Source organism: Ambystoma mexicanum, chromosome 1p (genome assembly GCF_040938575.1).
Source record: "Ambystoma mexicanum isolate Mex_15411 chromosome 1p, UKY_AmexF1_1, whole genome shotgun sequence".
Taxonomy (NCBI): domain Eukaryota; kingdom Metazoa; phylum Chordata; class Amphibia; order Caudata; family Ambystomatidae; genus Ambystoma; species Ambystoma mexicanum.
In genome coordinates, this window is record NC_090921.1 from 296,386,890 (window position 1) to 296,408,984 (window position 22,095).

Consider the following 22,095-nt stretch of genomic DNA (forward strand, 5'->3'; position numbering starts at 1 on the left):
GCCCGAAGGACAGAGGGTGGCCAGGTGCACAGTGCCAAGAGAGAACAGATCAGCAGGGGAGAGGGGGAGCGAAGGCAGAAGAAAAGAGGAAGGTATTGAGGCGCTTCCGGAGATGGTTCTCAAGTTTTAGAGTGGCAGGGAGGCTGTTCCAGAGGGATGCCCCAGCCAAAGACAGAGATCTACCCCCAGCTTGTTTCTTTGAAAAACGACTGACCCTGAGGGAGTTGGAGGTAGAGGAGCGAAGAGCTTGAGAGGGGAGGTATTTGGGGAGGGATAGCTGAAGGTATTTTGGACCCAGGCCCCAGAAAGCCTTGTGGACAATGCAGATGGTTTTGAATTTAATCTTTGCATCCACTGGAAGCCAGTGGAGAGATTTCAGAGCTGTGTTGAGCTGTTCTGAGCTGAGCAAGTGTTGCAGCACAAACCTATTGGAGCTGCGCGCAATCAAAGTGGCCTTATGCGTGTTCCAAATAAGAGCGTCCTTATCAACACCCCCAAAACTATTGCGATATATTACATAAACCGGACAAAGCACGCTCAGGAGTGCTCTCCCAACAAATTTGGCACTGGTGCAAGAGCACACAAATTGATGCAATGTTAGAAAACTCAAACTGTGCAGTGTAGGGGAGTTTTACACAAGTTGCTGTATGGGACAGAACTTCGAAAAACCCATCTTAGTTGACGGGATTGTACCCTTAAGGTTTAACAGGAACTACCCAAAGTTTGGTGGCTATGGCTGATCAGCCAGGCTTAGTCTAGGAGGGAGAAGGGCTGTAGTGTGGCACACAGTACGGCATACAGTACTTGGAGCATACAATCGGTTCAAGAAAACACTGACACACTAGCAGTTATATAAATAGTCATTTATTTTATATACTTGAAGGCTTTAGAAATAAGACATGTAAGCACTATTCAGACAGTAATATCACAGTAGAATTAAATGTAGCACACTTTATATCAAAGTAAAGCAATACAAAAGTTGGAGAAACTACTGAAACAAATAAGCAAACTTCAGATCAGCTCTTGCACCTTCATTTTAAACCAGCCAATCTTGAAAAGTCCAAGCCTATACTAGGTGATTCTCACAGAGTCGAGGAGAGCAGTGGGGGTCCAGTGACCACGGCTGAGGAAGGAGGAGGCAGGTAAGCAACCAGCATAGTAGTCTGTGAAGGTTTTTTCCAGGTTTGCAGATATGTTAGTTTACCAGTTTAGAGCCCAATGGGTTGTTCACCCTAATGGGACTAAGGGTGCGCTGGAGGGGGCTGCAAGTAACAGCTTAACTGCAGCCCTTCAAGAACAACACAGCAAGACCATGGTAAGTACCAAGGCTTAAGACCATAACTTTTAAGTGAAGAACTTGGTGCAACAGCTTGGTCCCCTAGGATAGAGGCGGCATTTGTCCCCATTCTGGGTTTCTAAGCCTCAGTGTCTGAAGAACAACTTTGGATGGAACAGATGGATGGATGGATGGATGGATGGATGGATGGATGGATGGATGGATGGATGGATGGATGGATGGATGGATGGATGCACTTGAGCAGTGGGACGCCAGCAGTGGATCTTCACAGCACTGGCTCGTTGGAGCCTTTCACAGGCTTTGGGTCATTGACGGTTGTCATACGGAAGACTTTTCTTCGGTTCTCGGTACACGACTCAGCTGAGGGGACGTCTAGGAGTGTAAATGTGTCACTGCATGCCAGAAGAATTACCACAGGGATTCAGCAGAAATTGTCCTTTGCACAATGGTGTATCGCAAAATGGCATGATGGCATGGGTCCCTGGGCATTGGGTATTGGGAATTGCAGCCTGGGAAGGTCACAGCTATTCGTGGGTTGGCTCAAAATACAGGTGGTCAGGTCTTAAGCGGTCACTCAGTGGCTCTGGGTGTCGCGTGGATGTTGCTCGGACCTCCTATGAATTCCTCTTTGGATCTTCAGTCCAGTGTTCGACTGAGGTTCAGCTCCAGGACCTTCGACTTTTATGCAAGAAAACTGGCTGAGCCCACTAGTCGGTCATTCAAGCCTTTCATGCAAACCTGGGGCGGGGGTTCTCCCCAGCCTCCCAGTTCACAATGGTTCCCTGCAGGCACACTGCAGGACAAAGACCAGGGGTGTTTTGGTTAGCTCCGCCATGGTTTGTCCTTTCAGGCAGTCAGGGAGCCATGGTGGGCTTTCCAAGGGAATCCCGCCAAAGACAAAATAACCATCAAGACATCCCCCACCCATGCAAGTAGTAGGAGGCTCAAGTAAGGTCAGGTCCTCATGAACAGGGCTTAAAGTAGAGCCACCATTTTAGGCAAATGGTGACCCCCGTGTCACCCAACGCAGTGTTAGTCAAGATTTTATGCAGTACCCTTTGGATGCACTACAACAACTCTGACCTCCTGGCAATAAGAACCCAACCTTTGATATAAGTCTGTACTACACAGGTTGGTAGCATGATTGAGCAGCCAGGCTTATCTCAAGAGGGGTCAATGTGAGCTGTATGGGAGTTACACAGAGATTCACAGTGACAAGTATTCAAATAAACTCTTACACACGGTTTATTGGTTAAACAATTATTAATTTATTTATGTCAGTTTGATAAGCCTTCTTCAGAAGGGACAATATAATAGTAACACACAAATACACTCCAAAATACACATAATATTTCTAAACCAGTAACTACCCTTTTGGGATGGCACACAGACACTTCCTACACCCTCAGGTGACCTTAGTAATTTAGGAATTTAGAATCAGACTTAAGAGTTTGTCAAAGAGAAAGGTTATTAGGATAAAACAAGGGATCTCACAAATATTCTGAAAGCAGGTAAGTACTTTTGAAAACCCCCAAATGCAAAGTTAGTTAACCCATTCCTGGGAGGTAGACCAAACACTATGTCGGAGGGAAGAAGACTCGTTCAGGGAACCAGGCTAGGCCAGTCAATTGGGCAAAAGTCTAGGTGAGCTGAAGCACTTCTCAGAGGTAGGTAAAAGTCTTGCACAATGCTTTAGAAGTCTTTGTAGAAAGGAAGAAATCAAACAAGGGCCACAAGCTTTTTAGGCTTGTGAAGTAAAGAAGTTGTTAGCAACACTACAGAGCAGCCAAGACAGGTCTCAGCAGAGAGCAAGTGAGGTTACACCACAAAAGGTGAGTTCTCTTAGACTGTACAGTACCTTTGGTTGGAAGAAAAAGGCTTTGGCTGGCTTCTGTTCCTGGGTAGCTCTGCAGATCCCATGTTCCTGGGCCTCAGTCGTAGGCACAAGAGGGAGGACGTCTGGAGGACTGCACTGCAACATGACGGTCAGCGACAGAAAAGAAGCAACTTCTGTGCAGTGGCACTTTGCGGTTTCCGCTCCTTACGTCTTGGCAAATGGCACCCACGCAGACTCTTGGCTGTTGAGATGGGCTTTCCTTGCATCTGGGTTCCAGCACTCTGTTGAGGTGGCTCTGGCTCGGTCAGTCCTGCTTCCTGGGAGTCCGGACGATCTTCCTGGAGCTCTTGGCCAACTTAAAAGCAACGCGCACAATCTGGTGTTCCTCTCCCTGGCTATTCGATTCCAGCAGCAACTGCAGTGGAATTTCAACCAGCTCCAAGAGGATGAACAGGTGGCTTCCTTTGGAGTTGATTGGTTCCACCAGCTCAAGGGAAGAAGTATTCTTTACAGGGCTTCTCTAATCGAAACGAATTTGGAGTTTCAGCACAGCAGCAGGGCTTCACCAGGCAATCCAACGGTCCAGGAGTTGCAGCACGAGTCTTCTTCAAGCTCTTTTTCAGATTCCTTCATCCAGTGGTCGACTCTGCCCTCCAAGCCAAAAAGCCTCACCTTTAATGCAGGAGCCAGAGGCGGCCTTCACTCGTGAATCCTGCCAAAGTCAAAGCGAAGAAATGGACCGATTTGGCGCGCCGAGTAAATCTCTATAAGGACCTTTCCACAAAGTGGCAAAAAAAGAAGACTGGGGCCATTGTGACAAAAATGGCACCCTTGGGTGCTTTACTGCAGCTGCGAACGCAGCCCGCGGTAAATGCACACCACGTTAGTTAAAAGTAAACCACTGCCACCAGCCATTAATCGAGGAAAGGGTAACATAAAAATGTTACTTGAGAAGCTATACAAAGGGGATACTAAGTAAGCCCTCCAGCACCCTATTGTAAGATAGGTTGTGCTGGGTCCTGAAAGTTAAAAGTGCAAGTAAAGTCAATTTCATTTCACTGCTCTTGGAAACAGTAGTTTATCCAAGAGAAGGTATTTAAACCTTGGGGAAATCTGAAAGACTTCCCTGTGTCCCTGCACTGAAGGTGCTGTGTGACACAATGTAAAAGATGCCTATGGAGTTTGTCAGGCTCCACAACCAAAAAAACAAAATGCAGAAAACACATAGAATTAGAAGTCTAGTCCCAAAGTTCAGCAAAAGAGCTGGGGGTCTCCTAAGGTGGGAGGAATTTAGCACTAAACTGAAAATTCTCCCTAACACGCAGCTGCTAAGACAGCCTTCGGGAGACATCCACAAATATTATGCAAAAAGGTACACTGCCACCAGCCTGTCAGATTAACTTGTATCAGTTACTAAAGGTTACTGCAACAGCAAGAAAAGGGAGACGGTTTCCCCTCAGCATTCCAAAAACAGGTGTGGTTTGCTGATCTCAAACAATAAAATAAAGGAGGGACAAAAGGGTACGCCCCTGTCCTGGTAACATGTGTTAACACCGATATAGTAAAAAGGAGAGCTCAAAGAGCTTCCATCAACACTGCACAGAAAGTGCTGTGCGCTTCAATAATAAAATAAATGTAAATGCCAGGAAACATGGAGGAAAGCAGAACTCCATTAAAAAGTACCAAACATAGGTTAAAAAAAGGGTTCCCAAGGTTGGATTAAAAGAATAAGTGTGGAAAAAGGTTCCCACTCACTCAAGAGAATCAGTCCCAAAATCCAATAGTACAGCAAAAATGCTGGAGGGCCTCACAAATGGGGAGAATTTCACTCAAGAAGGAAAATCTACCTAACATCCAGCCTTCCCCTTCCAGGTACCCACAACAGAGTCCTGTAGGCAACATACTATGGATGAGCGGTTCAGCGATATTGGTGTATGCATTTCCCACCCGACACCTCTACTTTGGCAGATAATTCAAAAGCTACTTCATGATAACTTATCAATGATTCATGGGCGAGGTAGCTGTGGTATCTCCAGCTCCCGTGCTCATCTGTGTCCACCAATAAAGTGTCCATGTTACAACCTTCTCGCATAACATCATCTGATAACGCATCCTCATTCACTTACACTAAGTGTTAGAGAGATTTATCATTTGTATGCTTCATTCCCTCTCCTAGTTAGACCCTCAGCACTTTTTGCTGTACTGCTGGACCTTTTACTGAAGTCCTGAATGAGTGGATCCTTTTTCCACTTATTCATTCTTATGGCCTGTGTCTTTTGGAACTCCATTCTTTATATTTTACCTGTCCTATGGAGTCCATTTTCCTCCATAACTTTTAAAGGCATCAGTATTTTACTATTGCACCACAGATCCCCTTATGGGCAGTTTTTTGCTGGGGATCCTTGGGATCCTCCTTTGAGATTCTTTTCTTTATCCCAGAGTAACCTCTGTTCTTAAGGATAGATACTTTGTGTCTATCCGAAAACATTATAGTCTGAGGGATTGGCACACACCACCTTATGTGGAGTGACAAAGGAATACCTAGTATTTTCCTTCTATCTGCTACTGTGACTTTTTAGTCACATAGACTAACTCCTAGTTATGGCTGGTGGCGGTGGACGTGTCCTACCTACTATTGTTTGATTTTTCTACTGCATGCTATGTCCATAGCCTTGGTATTGCACTATAGGGGCACCCAAGTACTAACTTGGGGCCTTCCTTCTTTTTTCACCATTACTAGCGTGGTTATTCTTTGTCAGCCCTTCTTCCACCATTCTGGGAGGGGGAAACCTATGTGTGTGTTTTGTCTTTGGTGAGAACCCAGTGGGTCTGGGCAGGCTCCCCCTTGTCCTTTGTCTGCCAGAGTGCATGAATGGGACCAGCTCCCGCTGGGAGTCTGGCTTTCCTCATTGGACAGCCAAACGCCCCTTTCTATTAACTGCTAAGGAAGATTGCAGAGGAGTGAGTGCTGGAACTGGATAAAAGGCAAGACTCCTGGAGTGAAAAGCAAGTCGACCACTGGAAGCTTAAGTAACCAAAGATGATGGCCAGAGACACCTGCAGACCCTTTGCAACACAGTGAAGCGACCACTGCTGTCCTAGCCCCATTTTCTTTTCGACAGAGGAACTCCGAACAGGACTCCTCCTTCCCTTTAACTGGTGGGAACAGCCAGTCCCAAGACTAACTTTGATTTGAGCCATCTCCCGAGGTCCTCTGAGTTTCCAGAGCTGCAGAACCCCAATATCAGGAGACCTGCTGCCCATTTCGAGTGCATCGTTGTGGAAAAGCCGAATTCGTCCAAGTCTTTGCTGAGCCCGCAAGGACACTCCAGAGACACAATCCAACTCATCCAGACTCCCGCAGCAGAGTGTAGAACTGCAGGAACCAAAGAAGATTGACCGGGTGCTGTGGAAAATGCACCGAAACCGCAGAGTGATGAGGAGTTAATGAAAGCTGTGCCAAAGGTCCTCCCTCGAGACTACTGCTGAGAGATCCCATCCATTGTCCTGCCTTTCGTCATCTGACCAAGGAATCCAAAGGTTCTGTCCAGCGGTGCCACATCGAGGGGAATCCAGCCACAATCTTTTCTTCTAACCTAAGGTACTGTGGGGAAAAAGGTATTGCTTACTTTATTCCAGAAAGACGCTCAAGAGCATTGACGTGCACGTAGAGATGTCTAGGGCAACCCCCTCTGACCTCCAACTCAATCCGCTGCTTGTGTCCCTTTAGCGAGTCCTTTAACAGTGTCGCCAATGTTGGTTAAGCCTTCTTGTATCTTCTTTCCTAGAGACTAGAAAGTATCCACAGGAACTTTTTACATCTGCTGCTTTTCAAGCTTTTAAGCCTCTCCGAACTGCCTTATAGCTGTGGTTGCATTCTGGACTTAAAAAGACTTGCTGTGCATGGAAACCGCCTCTAGAACCTGAAGCGCTGCTAGGATAACACAAACCAACTGTTTTCTTTCCCAAAAATCACTCTCTGTATGCTGACTAAATGCAATTACTGTATTCTTTGTTGTTCTATGTTATTACCAATAGAACGTTGGACCTGTCAAACTTCTTTAACAGTTGTGCGCGTTCAGCCACTACAAACTAAGAAGTGGCCTTTTGAAAGTATTGAAAAATATACCTGTGTGTGTTGGTTTATTGTGCCAAGTATTTACAGGAACTCTTGTGTAAATATAATAAATCTATATTTTAATATAAATGTATGTGTTTCGTTGAGGTGCATTACTAGTTGGGTCCAGTGTACGTACTTTGCTCAAATGACATTGGCTCCCTGAAGACTCTTCTAACCTCTGACTTTGTGTTTTGAACGGTCCCTCCAAAAAGTGATACATTCTTTACTTGTATAGCTGGGAAAGCATTAATATACATTGCATTGGGGGGGTTTCAAAAGTTCTTACTTATTTGAGAAATGTGTTAACCATTGTTTCCTTCCCTGACCTTTTCCTTTTTAACATCAAACTCAGTATTGCTCTAAATGTACCAGTGATATATCAATGTCCACGGTGTCCTAACTATTGAAGTCACCTTGTTGTGTAGGAAGTGTCTGTGTCCCATCCCCAAAGGTTATCTACTGATTTATTGAAACAGTGTGTATTTTGAAGTATATTTAAGTGTTACATATTTGCTCCCTTCTAAAGAAGGCTTATTTTAAAACTGTTAAATTAATAAATCATTGTTTAATCAAACCTTGAGTTTAAGTGTTATATGGATACTTGTCACTGTGAAACTCTGTTGCAACCCTACAACTTACATTGACCCCTCTTGAGATAAGCCTGGCTGCTCAGTCACACTGCCAACTTGTGTAGTACAGGCCTATATCAAAGGTTGTTTTACCTGTTGCCAAGAGGACAAGGCTGGTGCCGTCTCCCACAGGGTTACTGCATACAATCTTGCCTAGCATGTCTTCAGAGAAGACCCACTCGAAGAGAAACAAGTGCCAGGTTCCAGACCCAGCAGCCCAGGCACAAGAGCTGTAGAACATGAGTCAAACCAATAAAAATGAATGGCAGAATGAGGGTGAAGGAACATCGTATCGTATTGCACTGCTCTGGCCTGTGTCACTACCTTGTGAATTCTAGTCTGTATTGCAGGTTATGCTTACTTGCTCTTAATTACCTGTCAACACCTAACTGCATCTGACAGCTACCTGCCAGTACTGACTTATTGCTCATAATTGCTATTTTGACCACTGCATTATCTATCCACTATGAGTGCGCATACTGAGTAACTGATAATTCGCTTCTTACTCTCTCGCTATTATGCATTCCCAAAGTGTAGTTTACACCTCCCTTCAACTTGTACTTTGCCTGTTAATCAATTACACAGCTCATCTAGACTCAGCATTATCGTACCCAAACTCCCCCACAGTTGCACCATCTCAGAACTACAATCATATTTCCCTGTCATCCTTCGGTGCATCACAACATACACCCAGCACAGACCCTCCTGAGCACGTACAACCCATCAGCAGCATCCGCGACAATGTTCACTCCATTCTTATCTAACAATGGACGCCTTACTAGCTAACCCCTACCTTAACAATCCTATGCTCTGGCTACACCATTTCACCAGGAAATCCACACCTAACCAACCGTGCGCTACATCATTGCGAAATCTTAGACTAGTGTCCAGACTGTCGCACATCGCCTACCATCGCTCTGTCAGCACCCAGGCTACCAAACCGTCTAACATCAAGCCTACAGATGCTCCCACCACCTCCTTGGATTCACCCTCGCTTGACCTTAGCCCTGACTCACATACCTTACTGCCTACCACACAACCCCCAACAAGTATCAAAGCAGCCCTGATCAATTCTAGGTCTCTCACTGCCCATGCCCTTGATATGGCTGTTCTTATCACCACTCATGACTTGGACCTTATAGCAGTCACTGAAACCTGGCTCCATGCAGCCTCAGGACTGCTGCTTTCCCTTGCGATTCCCTGAAGGCTACACCATCTTCAGAAGTGACCGCAATACTACTCAAACTAAAGGAGGAGGTATTGCCATTATCTACAAAACGGCTATAAATCTGTCTTTCCACGCCTGGCCAATTCAAATCAGCAGAATCCCTCACAGCTAAGCTAGCCATCTCCCCTAACCAGACTATCACTGTGCTCATCATGTACAGACCTCCTGGCCCCATATCTACCTTTACTGAGGATCTCGCCCACACTCTGTCTGAAAATACCAAGACTACCTCTTAAATCATCGTATTAGGTGATTTCAATTTAGGCCTGCTCGACCCTAACGACGCACCTGCCCATGATGTCAACAACTTACTACTTAATCTAGGCTTCACACAACGTGTTACCGCTCCTACTCATTCTAAGGGTAGAATCCTAGATTGGATTGCTGACCTTAAATGTGACGCTAAGGTCAACTCCAACCTATCATGCGCTTGGACGGACCATCATCTTATTACCTTCAGCATCCCCACTAAAACCACCCATTCCACCCTTAACATAGCACCTGCCACTCTCACCAGGAATAAGCGAAACATAACTTGCGCCAAACTTATCCCACTCATCCTCCCTGCCCTGAATGATCTTGCTTCAGTATGCTCTCACCCGACTGTCTTGGTAGACTCTTACAATCAGACTATGTTAAAAGCATTAGATCTCATCGCTCCAGCTAAACTAGGTAAACCTAAACCCCGGGTTCACCTTAATTCCTGGTTCACGCCTCAGTTGAGAACCTTACGCAAGGAAAAAAAGGACCCTTGAAACTCGCTGGAGAAGCCACCCGACTGAATCTAATAAAGCAAGCATGGCTCTAGCGACGCTAAACTATAAAGAAGCCATACTGTCTGCTAAAAAAGAGACATACAATAAACGTATTGAACTAGCCCAATCTAACACCAAGGAGCTCTTCAATTCAAAATCCTAAAGGAATTGGAATCCCTCGCTCCTCCTCCAGACACCTGTTCCAAAGACCGCACTTGGTGCTCTAACATCCAGGAGGCTCTACTGGGTAAAATTACCATGCTCCAAACTAAAATTAATGGAAATAAAAAAACAGCCTGCACTCATTCATATCACAGCTTGCCCCTCAGGTTAACCACAAACCTAATACTGCCTCCGTGCAACCATTCTGTTTCTCACCCCTTGCCACCTCTGAAGTTGAACACATCAACACCCTTAAGCCATCTAATTGCCAGGGAGACTCCTGCCCGGCCACTATTATCAAGGAGGCCTCACACAACCTGGCGCCTTTCATCACCACACTCATAAACTCTTCCTTCAGAACCAGGATCGTCCCGGACAACCTCAAGGATGCCTGGGTCATTCCGCTTCTGAAAAAAACAACCCTGGACGCTAACATTCCCACTAACTATAGGCCAATCACCACTGTGCCATTCCTCTTAAAAATTCTTGATCGCGTGGCATATCTGCAGATCCAAGATTATCTCGAAACCAACAACCTCCTGGGTCTAAGGCAATCGGGCTTCTGCCCTCGCCACGGCACAAACTGCGCTGCTAGACTTAAAAACGCAAATAGAAGACTTAAAAGACGAGGGAAAACTGGCTCTCTTACTCCTATTAGACCTCTCTGCAGCATTTGACCTAGTCAACCATCAAATCCTCTGTCACCACCTCAAAGCTGCAGCCAACTTCTCGGAGAAAGCTACAGCCTGGATTACCTCCTTCCTGGACACCAGATCCATGAGGGTCTTCACCCCCTCCGCCACTGCAGAACCTTCCCCTGTTACATGTGGCGTCCCCCAAGGATCTTGTGGGTCCCTGACACTTTACAATGTCTTCACAAAACCCCTATTTGACATACTGGACCGCATGGGCGTCATGTACACGAATTACGCTGATGACACCCAAATTCTGATTCCCATTACAGGCGATTATAAAACTGACTCCCTAGCTATCAACGCCATTTACCAAGTCATCCAGGCCTGGATGGCGCAGCATCAACTGTGCTTAAACAACGAGAAAACTGAGATCCTTATACTAGGCTCACCCCATAAACTCAGTAAACTTAACTCCTCATTCAAATCCTTCACCATCGATGGTAATTCCATCAAAGTGACCAAGGACACCAAGACACTAGGCATGTACCTTGATTCCACCCTCTCCTTAACTAGACAAACCAATGCAGTCTCCTCAGCTGCATCTTACACATGCAAGCTCATCACAGCCTGCCGCCCTTTTCCGTCACCAGCCAACTGTACCTCCCTAGCCAGGACATTGGTCCTATCCAAAATTGACTACTGCAATGCCCTCTACTTAGGCACCCACCAATGCAGAAAACTCCAAATTATCCAAAACAATGCTATTAGAGCAGCCCTTAACATTCCTAGGTCTTCACACATCTCAGAACACAGACGTAACCTCCGTTGGCTTTGTTACCCAAAGAATGTCCTTCAAAGCTCTGACTCTTACACACAAGTATCTCTAACCAAGCCCTAAGCTACCTTTCCAACAGGTTCACAATTCATTCAGCTGCGAGACCCCTGAGAAGCACACATGCTAATTGCCTTGTCATCCCTAGCTTCAACCTCCAAAAATCTGGTGGTCGCAGTTTCCTAGTCCTCGCGGCTAAGCTGTGGAACACTCTACCCAACCTACTCAGAGCTGAACCTTCGTTCCCTGCCTTCAAGCGTAAGGCTAAAGCCTGGCTTGCCACCCTTGACTGGGCTTAACCGTGACTAGGCCTAACCGTGACTGGAACCTTATCTTAACATCTTAGCCTGTCTTCGCATTATATCTTGACCCTTTATTTTGCTGACTATGTATCCTGTACACCCCCCTTTATGTATCATGTATATTCTGTATATTTTCAAGGTAAATATTGTGCTTGTAACCATGTATAGTTTTTACACTTTTTTTAAGTTAAATATTGCGTATGTATGTAACCTGCTTGTAACTAAAAGAAATATGCGCCCGCTTGCCCTCGGGACTTGTGCGCTATACAAATAAACAAAATACAAATACCTTGAACCCAACGATCACATGTCACAGGGACCACTGGGGAAATGTAACTGAAATAACCCAGCAAGCCACTAACCCACGATCCAGAGGTATGTACTCACTGTGGCTGTTCAGGAACAGCTGAAAAGATTAAAACTAAGTAAAGTGTCCTCTTTTGCAGACAGAAAAAGCACGATCTGTTTACCAAGTGACTTCAACCCCAGAATAAAGATGACCCTAGTAGCTCAAAAGAAGAAAAATCAACCTACCTAAGATTGAGACCCACCAGCCAAAAGTGGGAACAGTGGAAGAGATGGTGCCAGAAGGATAGAAGGACCGGACAAGCAGGTTTTCGGCAGCTTGAAAGACAAATTGTGGCATTTAATCAGAATAAGACCATCCCACGCAGAGGGCGACGCACGAGGCAGCCCAGGGCGTCTGCACGAGCAGATGAGGCTAGGTATTGGAGTCTCGCCATCTTTCAAGCTAACTAGCTTCCAACAATGAAGTGCATGACCCAGGTTTTAAAAAAAGGAAAGGGAGGTAAAATAGCCCTAATATTGGAAGCCAACGAGAAGGACCATTGGTAGGGCGAGGACAGCACTACAACAATCTCAATCAGCTGAAAGTCCTAACTGGAGCTAAATCCAGAATGCAGGTTTCAACCGGTATGGCCAGAACGGGTCCGAAACATGCAGCAAAGGCATGACAGAAATCCTCCAACAGATGAGCAGACCTGCTACTAGCCTGAAAATACAAACAGAATTGTGTAGTAGCAGTCTTCCCTAGATACCCACTACATAATGGGGCTGGCCTAAACCAGCCCTCCAATCGCACAGACTTTAAACAAAGGTGTTGGGTGCCGCATTATCAGTTTGGCCACAACAGCTGCCCAGGTCCCACCCCTGGCGGGGACTGCTATAAGCCACACTTGAAGGTGCAGGGCTGAGTTCATATTGAGCACCTGTCTGCATAACAGCTTTTTCTACAAACAAAGGAATGAACAAGAAACGAAATGGATGAGAGCATACTTAAAGTACATTTGTGCCCTCTGGCTACAAAAGGTACATTGGCCTCCTGTTGTGCTCAATCTTCTTGTACCCCTGCTGAAGCCAAAACAAAATTGAAGCTACCACCAGCACACTCCTTAAAATGAATGTAGGGTATAATCCCACTGAGGCAAGAATGGGGTGATTAACAGCCATGTGGGCTATCATGGGACCACATACAAAAAAGGGTTGGAATGACAAAGAGCCTTCAGTAGAAAGGGGAAAAGCAAAACGTTTAGGTGTCCTATAAAATGAGACGACAGAACCTCCAAAAATGAAAATCTACCTTAACAGTTGCAGTTATTAAAACATAATACATTTTGGATCAGCACTTGCTTAGGATTTTGCTAACAAAATCCATGAGGTTCTATTGTGAAATAACCATTGACATCAGGAACTGTTGTGAAACAATATCTTCGAATGGATTGTGTCCTCCCACGTATTCCTCATCTTGTGATATTTATATTCGCCAGCTTTGCTGCTTTGGAATTTTGTTTTCAGTAGAGGGCGCTGTGCACAAGGTCGTGGCGTTGTTGTCTCTCGAGGGACTCCTTACCGTGTCGACATCACCATCAGTATAAATAGCTTGTGCTGAGCCCGTTGGCTTCAGTTCCGTTTTTCCGATTGCTTCGCTCTCGAGCGGCGCGCTTAGAAATTTTCTTCAGAAATGTCGTCTTCATCTACCTCTTCTACACCCAAGACGGGGTTCAAAAAATGTATCGACTGCGGTTCGAAGTTGTCGATAAACGATCCTCACCGCACTTGTCTTTGGTGCCTGGGTTCAGATCATTTAACCGGCGACCGTGGCTCTTGTCAGTCTATGACGGAGAAGGCCCTTCGCGAGAGGAAAGGTAAACTGGTTGTGGGGCAGAATGCTTCGAAGGCCTCTTTGAAGGCATCTTTGAAGGCCTCTTCGAAGGCCTCGTCTAAAAGACATTAAAAAATCGTCCAATTCAAAAGAATCGGAGCATCACAAAAGACTCCCTCAGAGATCTCGATCTTGTAGTAGATCTAGGTGCTTTTCATCTTCCTCCTCGAAAAGAGTTAAAAGGAGACATGGATCTCCCTCGTCATCATCTGATACATCTATCGAATTCGTACGATGCCCGACTAAGTTGGATTCCCCGAGAAAATGGGAAGACTTTAGAAGAAAGGTGATGGTGGTCTTTGAGAATGCGGCATCAATCCCCTTAAAGAAGCCTTGAAAGAGCCAGACCCCAGTCGCTCCATCAGACGACACAGGGAAGTCAGCACTCCCAGTAAAACCCAGTAGTATGGGTGAAACTCGTAAGACTCGAGTCAACGTCAAGGAATCCTCAAGAGTAGAGTGTTTCCCCGACACCGCATAAAAAACAGAAGTTGACGAAAACATCTGTGACTTCGATGCCATCAGCGCCCGACAGCTTCGACATCGAAGCCTGAAGGGTCTTCGACGCCTCTGTTGAAGACACCGTCAGTGTTGTCAAAGATTCCCTCGATACCATCGAAGGATCCTTCCATTCCTTCGACTAAAATCATGAACAAGACAGGAGATTTACTCCATTACCAAAATCAGACTTTAAGTTTGTCTTCGATTTTTGAAGAAAGAGGCTCTAAAGATGAGAGGGTTTCTCCTTTTGGAGTGAAATATGGCACTAGACTGGTTCCAGAAGAACTAATAGATGCAGAATAAAAAATGAGACTTGTGTGAGACTCTTCACTCTGCTAGTGTCATTGATACGTCACCTTTGCTAGTTTGCGAGACCTGACCCTGCAGAACATGCAGATTCAGGGTACAGGAGTTTTAAGGAATAGAGTGGTGAAATATATGGGTTGGAGTAGAGCCTCACCCACCTTTGATCAGGATGACATGACGGACATTCTAGATCGGGGCCCCCAGAAGGATCTAGTACTCCCTTTCCACAGGGCACTTCAGAGAACAGTAGAAAAGAACTGGGAAGCTCCTGACAACATTGCTGCAGTAAACAATAATTGTCCTAAGAAGTATAGAACATTTGAACAGGCATCCCACTCCAGAAAGTCTGGTTATTCAGGCTGCAACTACTTCAAGACAGACTACATATCCAACTATCCCTCCGGATAGAGAGGATAAGAAGGTAGATGATTGGGCCCGTAAAGTTTTGACTTCGAGTAGCATGGCATTAAAGTCAACTAACGTCACCTGTACTCTGGTCAGGTTCACACATACCCTGTGGGACTGTATTTCGGCGGCGGCTGAACATATTACGGAAGGCGAGGAAAGGGAAGGCTTCCTGAATATTGTCAAAGACGGAAAGGAGGCAATGGGGGAATGTCTCCAGTCTGGATTGGACACTGCTGAAAGTATCAGCAGGTCCCTGGCTACAAGCACAGTGCTATGCAGATTTGTGTGGTTGAGAAAGTCAGGGTTTGCACCAGATGGGCAGGTCCGACTTCTCAACATGCTTTTTGATGGCTTGAGGCTGTTTGGTAGTAAGGCTGATGAAAGCCTAGAAAGACTACAGACTTCAAAAGTGGCAGCTAAATCTTAGTGCATCCATGCAATAGCGTTAGAAACCCTATTCGGGCTCATCTTCCTGGAGGGGTCGTCCTTTTCGGTACTACTCCTCTTTTGGTAGAGAAAGAGGACAGGCCTTTCAAAGAGCAAAAGAAATGTCACTCGTGGTGGACGAGGAAAGACTGCAAAGCCACGCTCAGGAACGGCATCTTTGCCCTCAGCCGCTCCTGCAGCCGTCTCCAAATCACTCTGAGACCTTATCATACAAAACCCCAGTGGGAGGCAGAATCTCTTAGCATCTGAAAGAATGGCGGGGCATTACTTCAGATGCTTGGACACTGGAAACAGTAGCTCAAGGTTACTGCCTTCCCTTCCTAAAAAGGCCTCAGGATCATTCACCGGGAACCAACTCTGCCACAATTGCAGACTCGATCCTGTTGCAGGAAATTGTAACCCTGCTAGAGAAAGGTGCAATAGAACATGTACCTGTAGCGGAGAGGAACAAGGGTTGGTACTCCCATTACTTTCTCATCCCAAAGAAGGACGGAGGATTGAGACCCATCTTGGACTTAAGGAACTTGAACAAGTTCCTCATGAAGGACAAGTTCAAGATGGTAACCCTTTCTCAGATCATTCAGGCTCTCCAACTCCAAGACTGGTTGGTATCATTGGACCTTCAGGATGCTTACATTCTATGCCAATCCATCACTGTTAGGGAGAATTCTCTGTAAAGGCTAATTTCCCAAATCTAGCGAGTCCCCCAGCAGCTTTGCTGGATTTTTGGGTTTATTTTTTTCTCCTGTTAAGAGTGAGACTCTTTTCTTCCCACTCTTAGACATGATTTGAGGTGTTCCTTTGACTTTGTATGTGTTCTATGGGCTATGGGGTCCTTCCCCCCCATAGGGTTCATGTGTTTTTGATATGTGGGTTACACAGCAGCCTCCGTGCAGTAACCCAGGGGTGTTGTAGCGACCCCCAAACATAGACTCCATACCCTGGGACTGACTACTGTGTCCCAGGGCATGTAAAGTCACCCTTGGCTTTACTAGTCTTAAATTGTGAACAGAACCAGTACGAACCATCATATTGTGGACGTACTGGTCGGGGCAATTCGATTGCCCCTGGGTCTGTTGTTCGAGGGGGCACTGTCCAGTCCCCCCCGACCGAGTTTTGGCTGGTGGCAGTGGATGATACAATTTATATTCAACAGCGGATATATTCCTATGGGATTTTCCCGTTGTTCGGGGCTACCACTTTTTAAAATAGCCTCGAACATACCGCTGGTTTATTAAATTAATATAAATTCACTGGTTGGTATTTTTTGCCGAAACTTGGTTACAAAATGGCGTTTGTGTTCGCTTCTGTGACTCCAACCCAAGTCGAGCCCTTTGTTCCACTTTTTGGCGGGCTTCTCCACAGAAGCCTCCAAAAGTCCTGCCACTCTGTCTGGGTACCACAGGGGGTGTGGGATGGGGTTTAGGCACCCTGGACTGAGTTGCCTCGGCAACTCAAGTCGCACTCTTGTGTGATTGGCCCATGTGGTGAGCCGCCCGGCTCACCACTTAGCATGTTTGAGTGACAGCTAGGCTGAATGAATGGGGGTTTTCTGCATAAAAGCAGGGCTTTGGGAACTGGAACTTAAGAAGTCGCCACAGGACCTAAAGAATCCGAGGAGGGAGAAGCCGAGCCGACCTGCAACGACGACCCCACCGGTGGAGCCCTGCTGAACCGTCTCACCACTTTTCCCGACGACAGAGGAGATCTCCAACCCGGAGAGTCTTCTTCCTTTGACTGGTGGGGATAACCAGTTTTCCCGTCTTTTCGCCTTCCTGGACCATCTCGTGGCCGCCTTGCCCATGCCAAGCACGCCGGCAACCGGAATACCACGGTGTACCACTACCGCGAAGAAAAGGGTAGTACCTTGTAACCGGAAAACTCTGCGGCTAGTTTATTCCCTGGCAGTGCAACCACCTTCATCTTTCCTCCACGTCGAGACTTCCTCTTCCTCTGGAAGAAACACCGACTTGCACCCGCTGCCAGGAACAACTACCCACGCTGGAGCGTTCTTCCCATTTTCAGGCTTCCCTTGCGACAGATCGTTCGGGGTGACAGTAAATCCTCGACTTTCTAACCTGGGTTAGCCTGGGGCCTGTTAACTAATGTTTCCTGACTTGATCTCAATCTTTGGTGAACTATTTACAAAGACTCCTTGGGCATAACCCCACTGTGTGATCCTGGACATTTCGCTTGCTCTCTCTCAGTGGGCCTGGCATTTGAACCTCCTTGCTCTCCAGTAGACTTTGCCTAACCTGCCTCACTGTGGTTCTTTGAAAAGTATTGAAATTTGTGTGCTTTCATAACTTTGCCTTTTCCCCTCCCTGTTTCTATAACTTATTAGAGTGCCATCTTATGTTAAGGGCTCACCTCTGTCTGAAAATAAGTGGTGTTTCTCATTAAGACTTGTCTAATAAGTAATTAGGGTTGTATATATATAGTAGTGACTGTGTGTTGGATTTACTTCTTTTTGTGCTAGTGTAATTTACAAGTGTGTCTTTAAATAAATAATGATATACTTTTACACCAAAGCTCTGGTCAGAGTTTGCTTGTGCTACTGTATCTCTGTACCTATTGTGTATACTCTATATACTGCCTAACTCATTTTGAGAGAAGTCTGACTGCTCAGCCACAGCTACCAGGTAAATCTGGGTGGTACAGACTGCTACCAATTGGGTTTACTGCCAACCACCTGTAGTCCTAAATCTTTTGCAGTGGTCCCTAAGGGAACTGCACAGGTTTCTGCCTAACAATCACAAGCACAGAAAGTACCTGAGGTTTGCAGTTGGCGGTTCTCACTATCAGTTTTGAGTTCTGCCATTCGGGCTGATCTCCGCCCCGAGGATTTTCACCAAGCTGATGGCGGTGGTGGCAGCGAGTCTCGGGAGAGAGGGGAATTCACGTCTACCCATACCTGGACGATTGGTTGATCAGAGCACGTTCTCCCAAACAATCTCAGAAACATCTGTTGATCACCTGTAACTTCCTTCACAAACTGGGCTTCTCCCTCAATTTCAAGAAGTCCCACATGATACCATCCCAAAAACTTCAGTTCATCGGAGCAGTTTTGGACACTTACTCAGGCAAAGCCTCGCCTCCCGAGGTGAGAGCTCTCCACATTCTGCAGATGGTAACCATACTCCAGAATGCCCAGCATCTGCCAGCCTTCGATTTTTCTGAGGTTGCTCGGCCTTAATGCATTCTGCATTTTTCTGGTGCCAGAGGCCAGATTGAGAATGAGATCCCTTCAGTGGGCCCTCAGAACTCAGTGGTCCCAGTTCTCAGGGAACTTGTCAGATCTTCTGCAAGTCCCGAGCACAGTTGCTCAGGATCTACTATGGTGGGCTTGCAACAACAACATCCTCAAGGGAGAATTTTTTTGGCTACCATGGCCGGAGATAACAGATGTCTCACTCAAGGGGTAGGGAGCCCATACCAACGATCTGACAATCAGCGGTCGTTGGTCTCCATCGGAGTCCAAACTACACATCAATCTATTGGAGCTGATGGCAATCAGACTAGCTCTGAAGGCCTTCCTGCCCTCTGTACAGCGAAAGAATGTCCTGATAATGACGGACAACACGGTGGCCATGTACGACCTCAACAAGAGAGGAGGCGTAGGGTCACTACCACTGTGCATAGAGGTAATGCAGCTCTGATTCTGGGCAATACGAGAAGGAATCTCTCTATCGGCAGTTCACCTAGCTTGAGAGCAGAACACAGCGGCAGATGTTCTGAGCAGGCAGAGCAGATTCTCCTCACAAGTGGGAGATAGTTCAGGAAGTCCTTCTGGAGATCTTCGCCCTTTGGGGAACTCCTCAAGTGGATCTGTTCGCGACCACGGTAAACCAGAAGGGCAAAACAGTACTGCTCAAGGGAATTTCCTACGAGAGGAGCTCTAGGAGACGCGTTCGTGGTGGACTGGAAGTTTCTACTTCTGTACGCGTTTCCTCCAGTCCCTGTGATTCCTCAACTGAAAATAAAAATAAAAAGACAAAAAAACAAATGTAACTCTTGGCCACTCTCACAAAGGGAAATCTGGATGCAAACAGACGGGGAATATGTACTTAATATACTAAGAGAGAATAATAATAAAAACTTCTAGGAAACACTAAACCAATTTGGGGGGGAAACGGGAAACTCTCTTTGTAACCTAGTCTCTGAAGACGGCTGGGTTGAATATCTCAGAGACCTACAAGAGTCAGAGTACCTGTCATTTTACGACCAAACCAGATATACCCTGGCAACTCAAAATTATAATAAACTCTTCGACATCTAAAGCTTCAGGATTGAATGGCCTGACTTATCAGACACTAAAAAGCGAACCGGAACTATGGTCAAAACTACTATACGGTCTCTTTGGGGAAATCCTTAAGAAACGGGCATTTCCAATCTCCTGGAAAAAGGCATTGGTAATACTGTTTTTTTTTTAATGCGGATCGTCAGACAGCAGCAAATTATAGACCAATAGCGCTGCTCAACATCAAAAGCAAAATATTTATGAAACTCCTACTAAACCATGTTTCAAAATGGGTAGAAGATGTTTACATCCTATCACGCTTCCAAACAGGATTCCGGAAGGGACACTCGACATCAGTCAATGGTCTGATCCTAAATCTCTTGAACGAACAAAGTAAAAAATCTCCCCCATTGTATGGAGCTTAGATCGACTTATCGAAAGCTTTTGATCAAGTAGAACGAGCATTACTCTGGTAAAATTTGCGATGGTGGGGAATGCCAGAAACGCTATTATCCATCTTGGTGGAACTGCGCAGAGCCACAAACTTAAGAGTTCACCTTGATGCAATGGGCCACCTTTCAAAACTAATAGTGGTAAACAGGGGGGGTCAGACAAGGGTTCCTAGGAGCGCCTCTTTTCTTCCAATCTGTTTTTGGCAGACATGGGACCTTTTTTTTAGAATCGGCTGCGTTGGCCAGTCCCAACTTAAATGGGAGAAAGATCTGTTGGCTGGCTTACGCAGACGATATAGTACTTCTTGATAGAACACCAATTGGTCTGCAACGTCTGCTAAAGAGACTGAATGAATATGTTGGATAAACAAACTGTCAACCCTGCCAAATCACACATCCTAATTTTTAAACATCATTTGTCAAAAACTAAATACAAAAACTGGAAACTGGGGGGCGAATGTATAACAGTTGTAGAAACCATAAAATATCTGGGTTATAATATACACGCCCATCCAGCCCAACATAAGGCAGAATCTGAGGTTATGGATAAGATAACACAAGCCACATCACAAATGATCAAACTGAACTATAAATTCTGTAAATTTTCCATCCTTCCGCTAGTGAAGTATTATTTAGCAAAAGTGGTCCCAGTGATACTATATGGACTGGAAGCTAAACCGGGTCTCTGGACAGAAAATTGGGAAAGTTTTGAGGGTCGACTTTGGAAAAGGGTTTTGGGACTTCCAAGTTGTACATCTATAAGAAGTCTGAGATTCGACTTGGGCTTAAAGTCACTGAAGTGTATGGCAGACTGGAAACTGATTTCCCTGTTCGATAAATAAATACAGGTAAAAAAAGAGACCTCCCTATACAGAGACTTTAGGTCTCAAAAGCTGCAGGGCAAATCATCACTTTTGATCTCACTTGGGGAAAAGGTAACGAAAGCACTCATAAAAATAGACCTTGATAAGGAAACTCTGGTCTCAAACCCACTCAAAATGTTTTAAAAAATGGAACTCTTAGACTGGATCGAAGCAATAGAGAAGGTTAGATCAGATCCAGTTCAAAGCACGTTCTTGAGGGTGGGAAAAGGAACTTGGGTGTCTTTCGTGTTATCTAATGAAATTCCCAAATAGAAAATTGCGTTCAAATTTCCTCAGAATGAGATTAAACTTGGTCCACTGCGGGGCAATATTAGAAAAGCGAAACCAAGGGGACCAGGCAAAAAAACTGTGTTCCATCTGCATAAACCCTGCCAAACAAACACTAAGGCATTTACTAATGGACTGTGAAGGTTCATGGACACATCGATCAAGACGATTTAGGAACTTTGGCGCAGAGAGGAGGACATTATATCAGACTTTTTGTGGGACATACTTATTTCCGGCACTAATGCCGCGTTGACATCAGCAGCTATCCAGGTGTTAACCAACTGTGAAATAATCATTTAACCTGCAGAGCCCAGGAAAATAGACCACCACAACATTGTGCACTCAGGCGGCATGTGGAAAAGAGAAAAACAAAAAGTTTAAATGCCTAGAAAAGTGACAGGGTTGGCAAAAAGAAGAAGAAAATGTTTTTTTCTCATTGTCTTTTTCTTTTATTCTCCTTTTATTTTAGACAAAAATGTGTACACTTGTAAAGAAATTTTGTAATTTGTTTCAGTCTTTTTGTAAAGGCTCATCGAGCCAAAACAAATAAATTTTAAAAAAGGCCTAAGGTACTTATTGTCGTATTGCCTTGCAAGCTCTCAGTTGAGACA

At 45.5% G+C, this 22,095-nt stretch overlaps 1 protein-coding gene across 6 annotated transcripts in view; it reads left to right on the forward strand.

Annotated features, from left to right (window-relative positions):
- SBNO2 (strawberry notch homolog 2) overlaps positions 1–22,095 on the forward strand; it is a 1,228,831-nt gene that overhangs the window by 937,748 nt on the left and 268,988 nt on the right. The window lies entirely within an intron of this gene.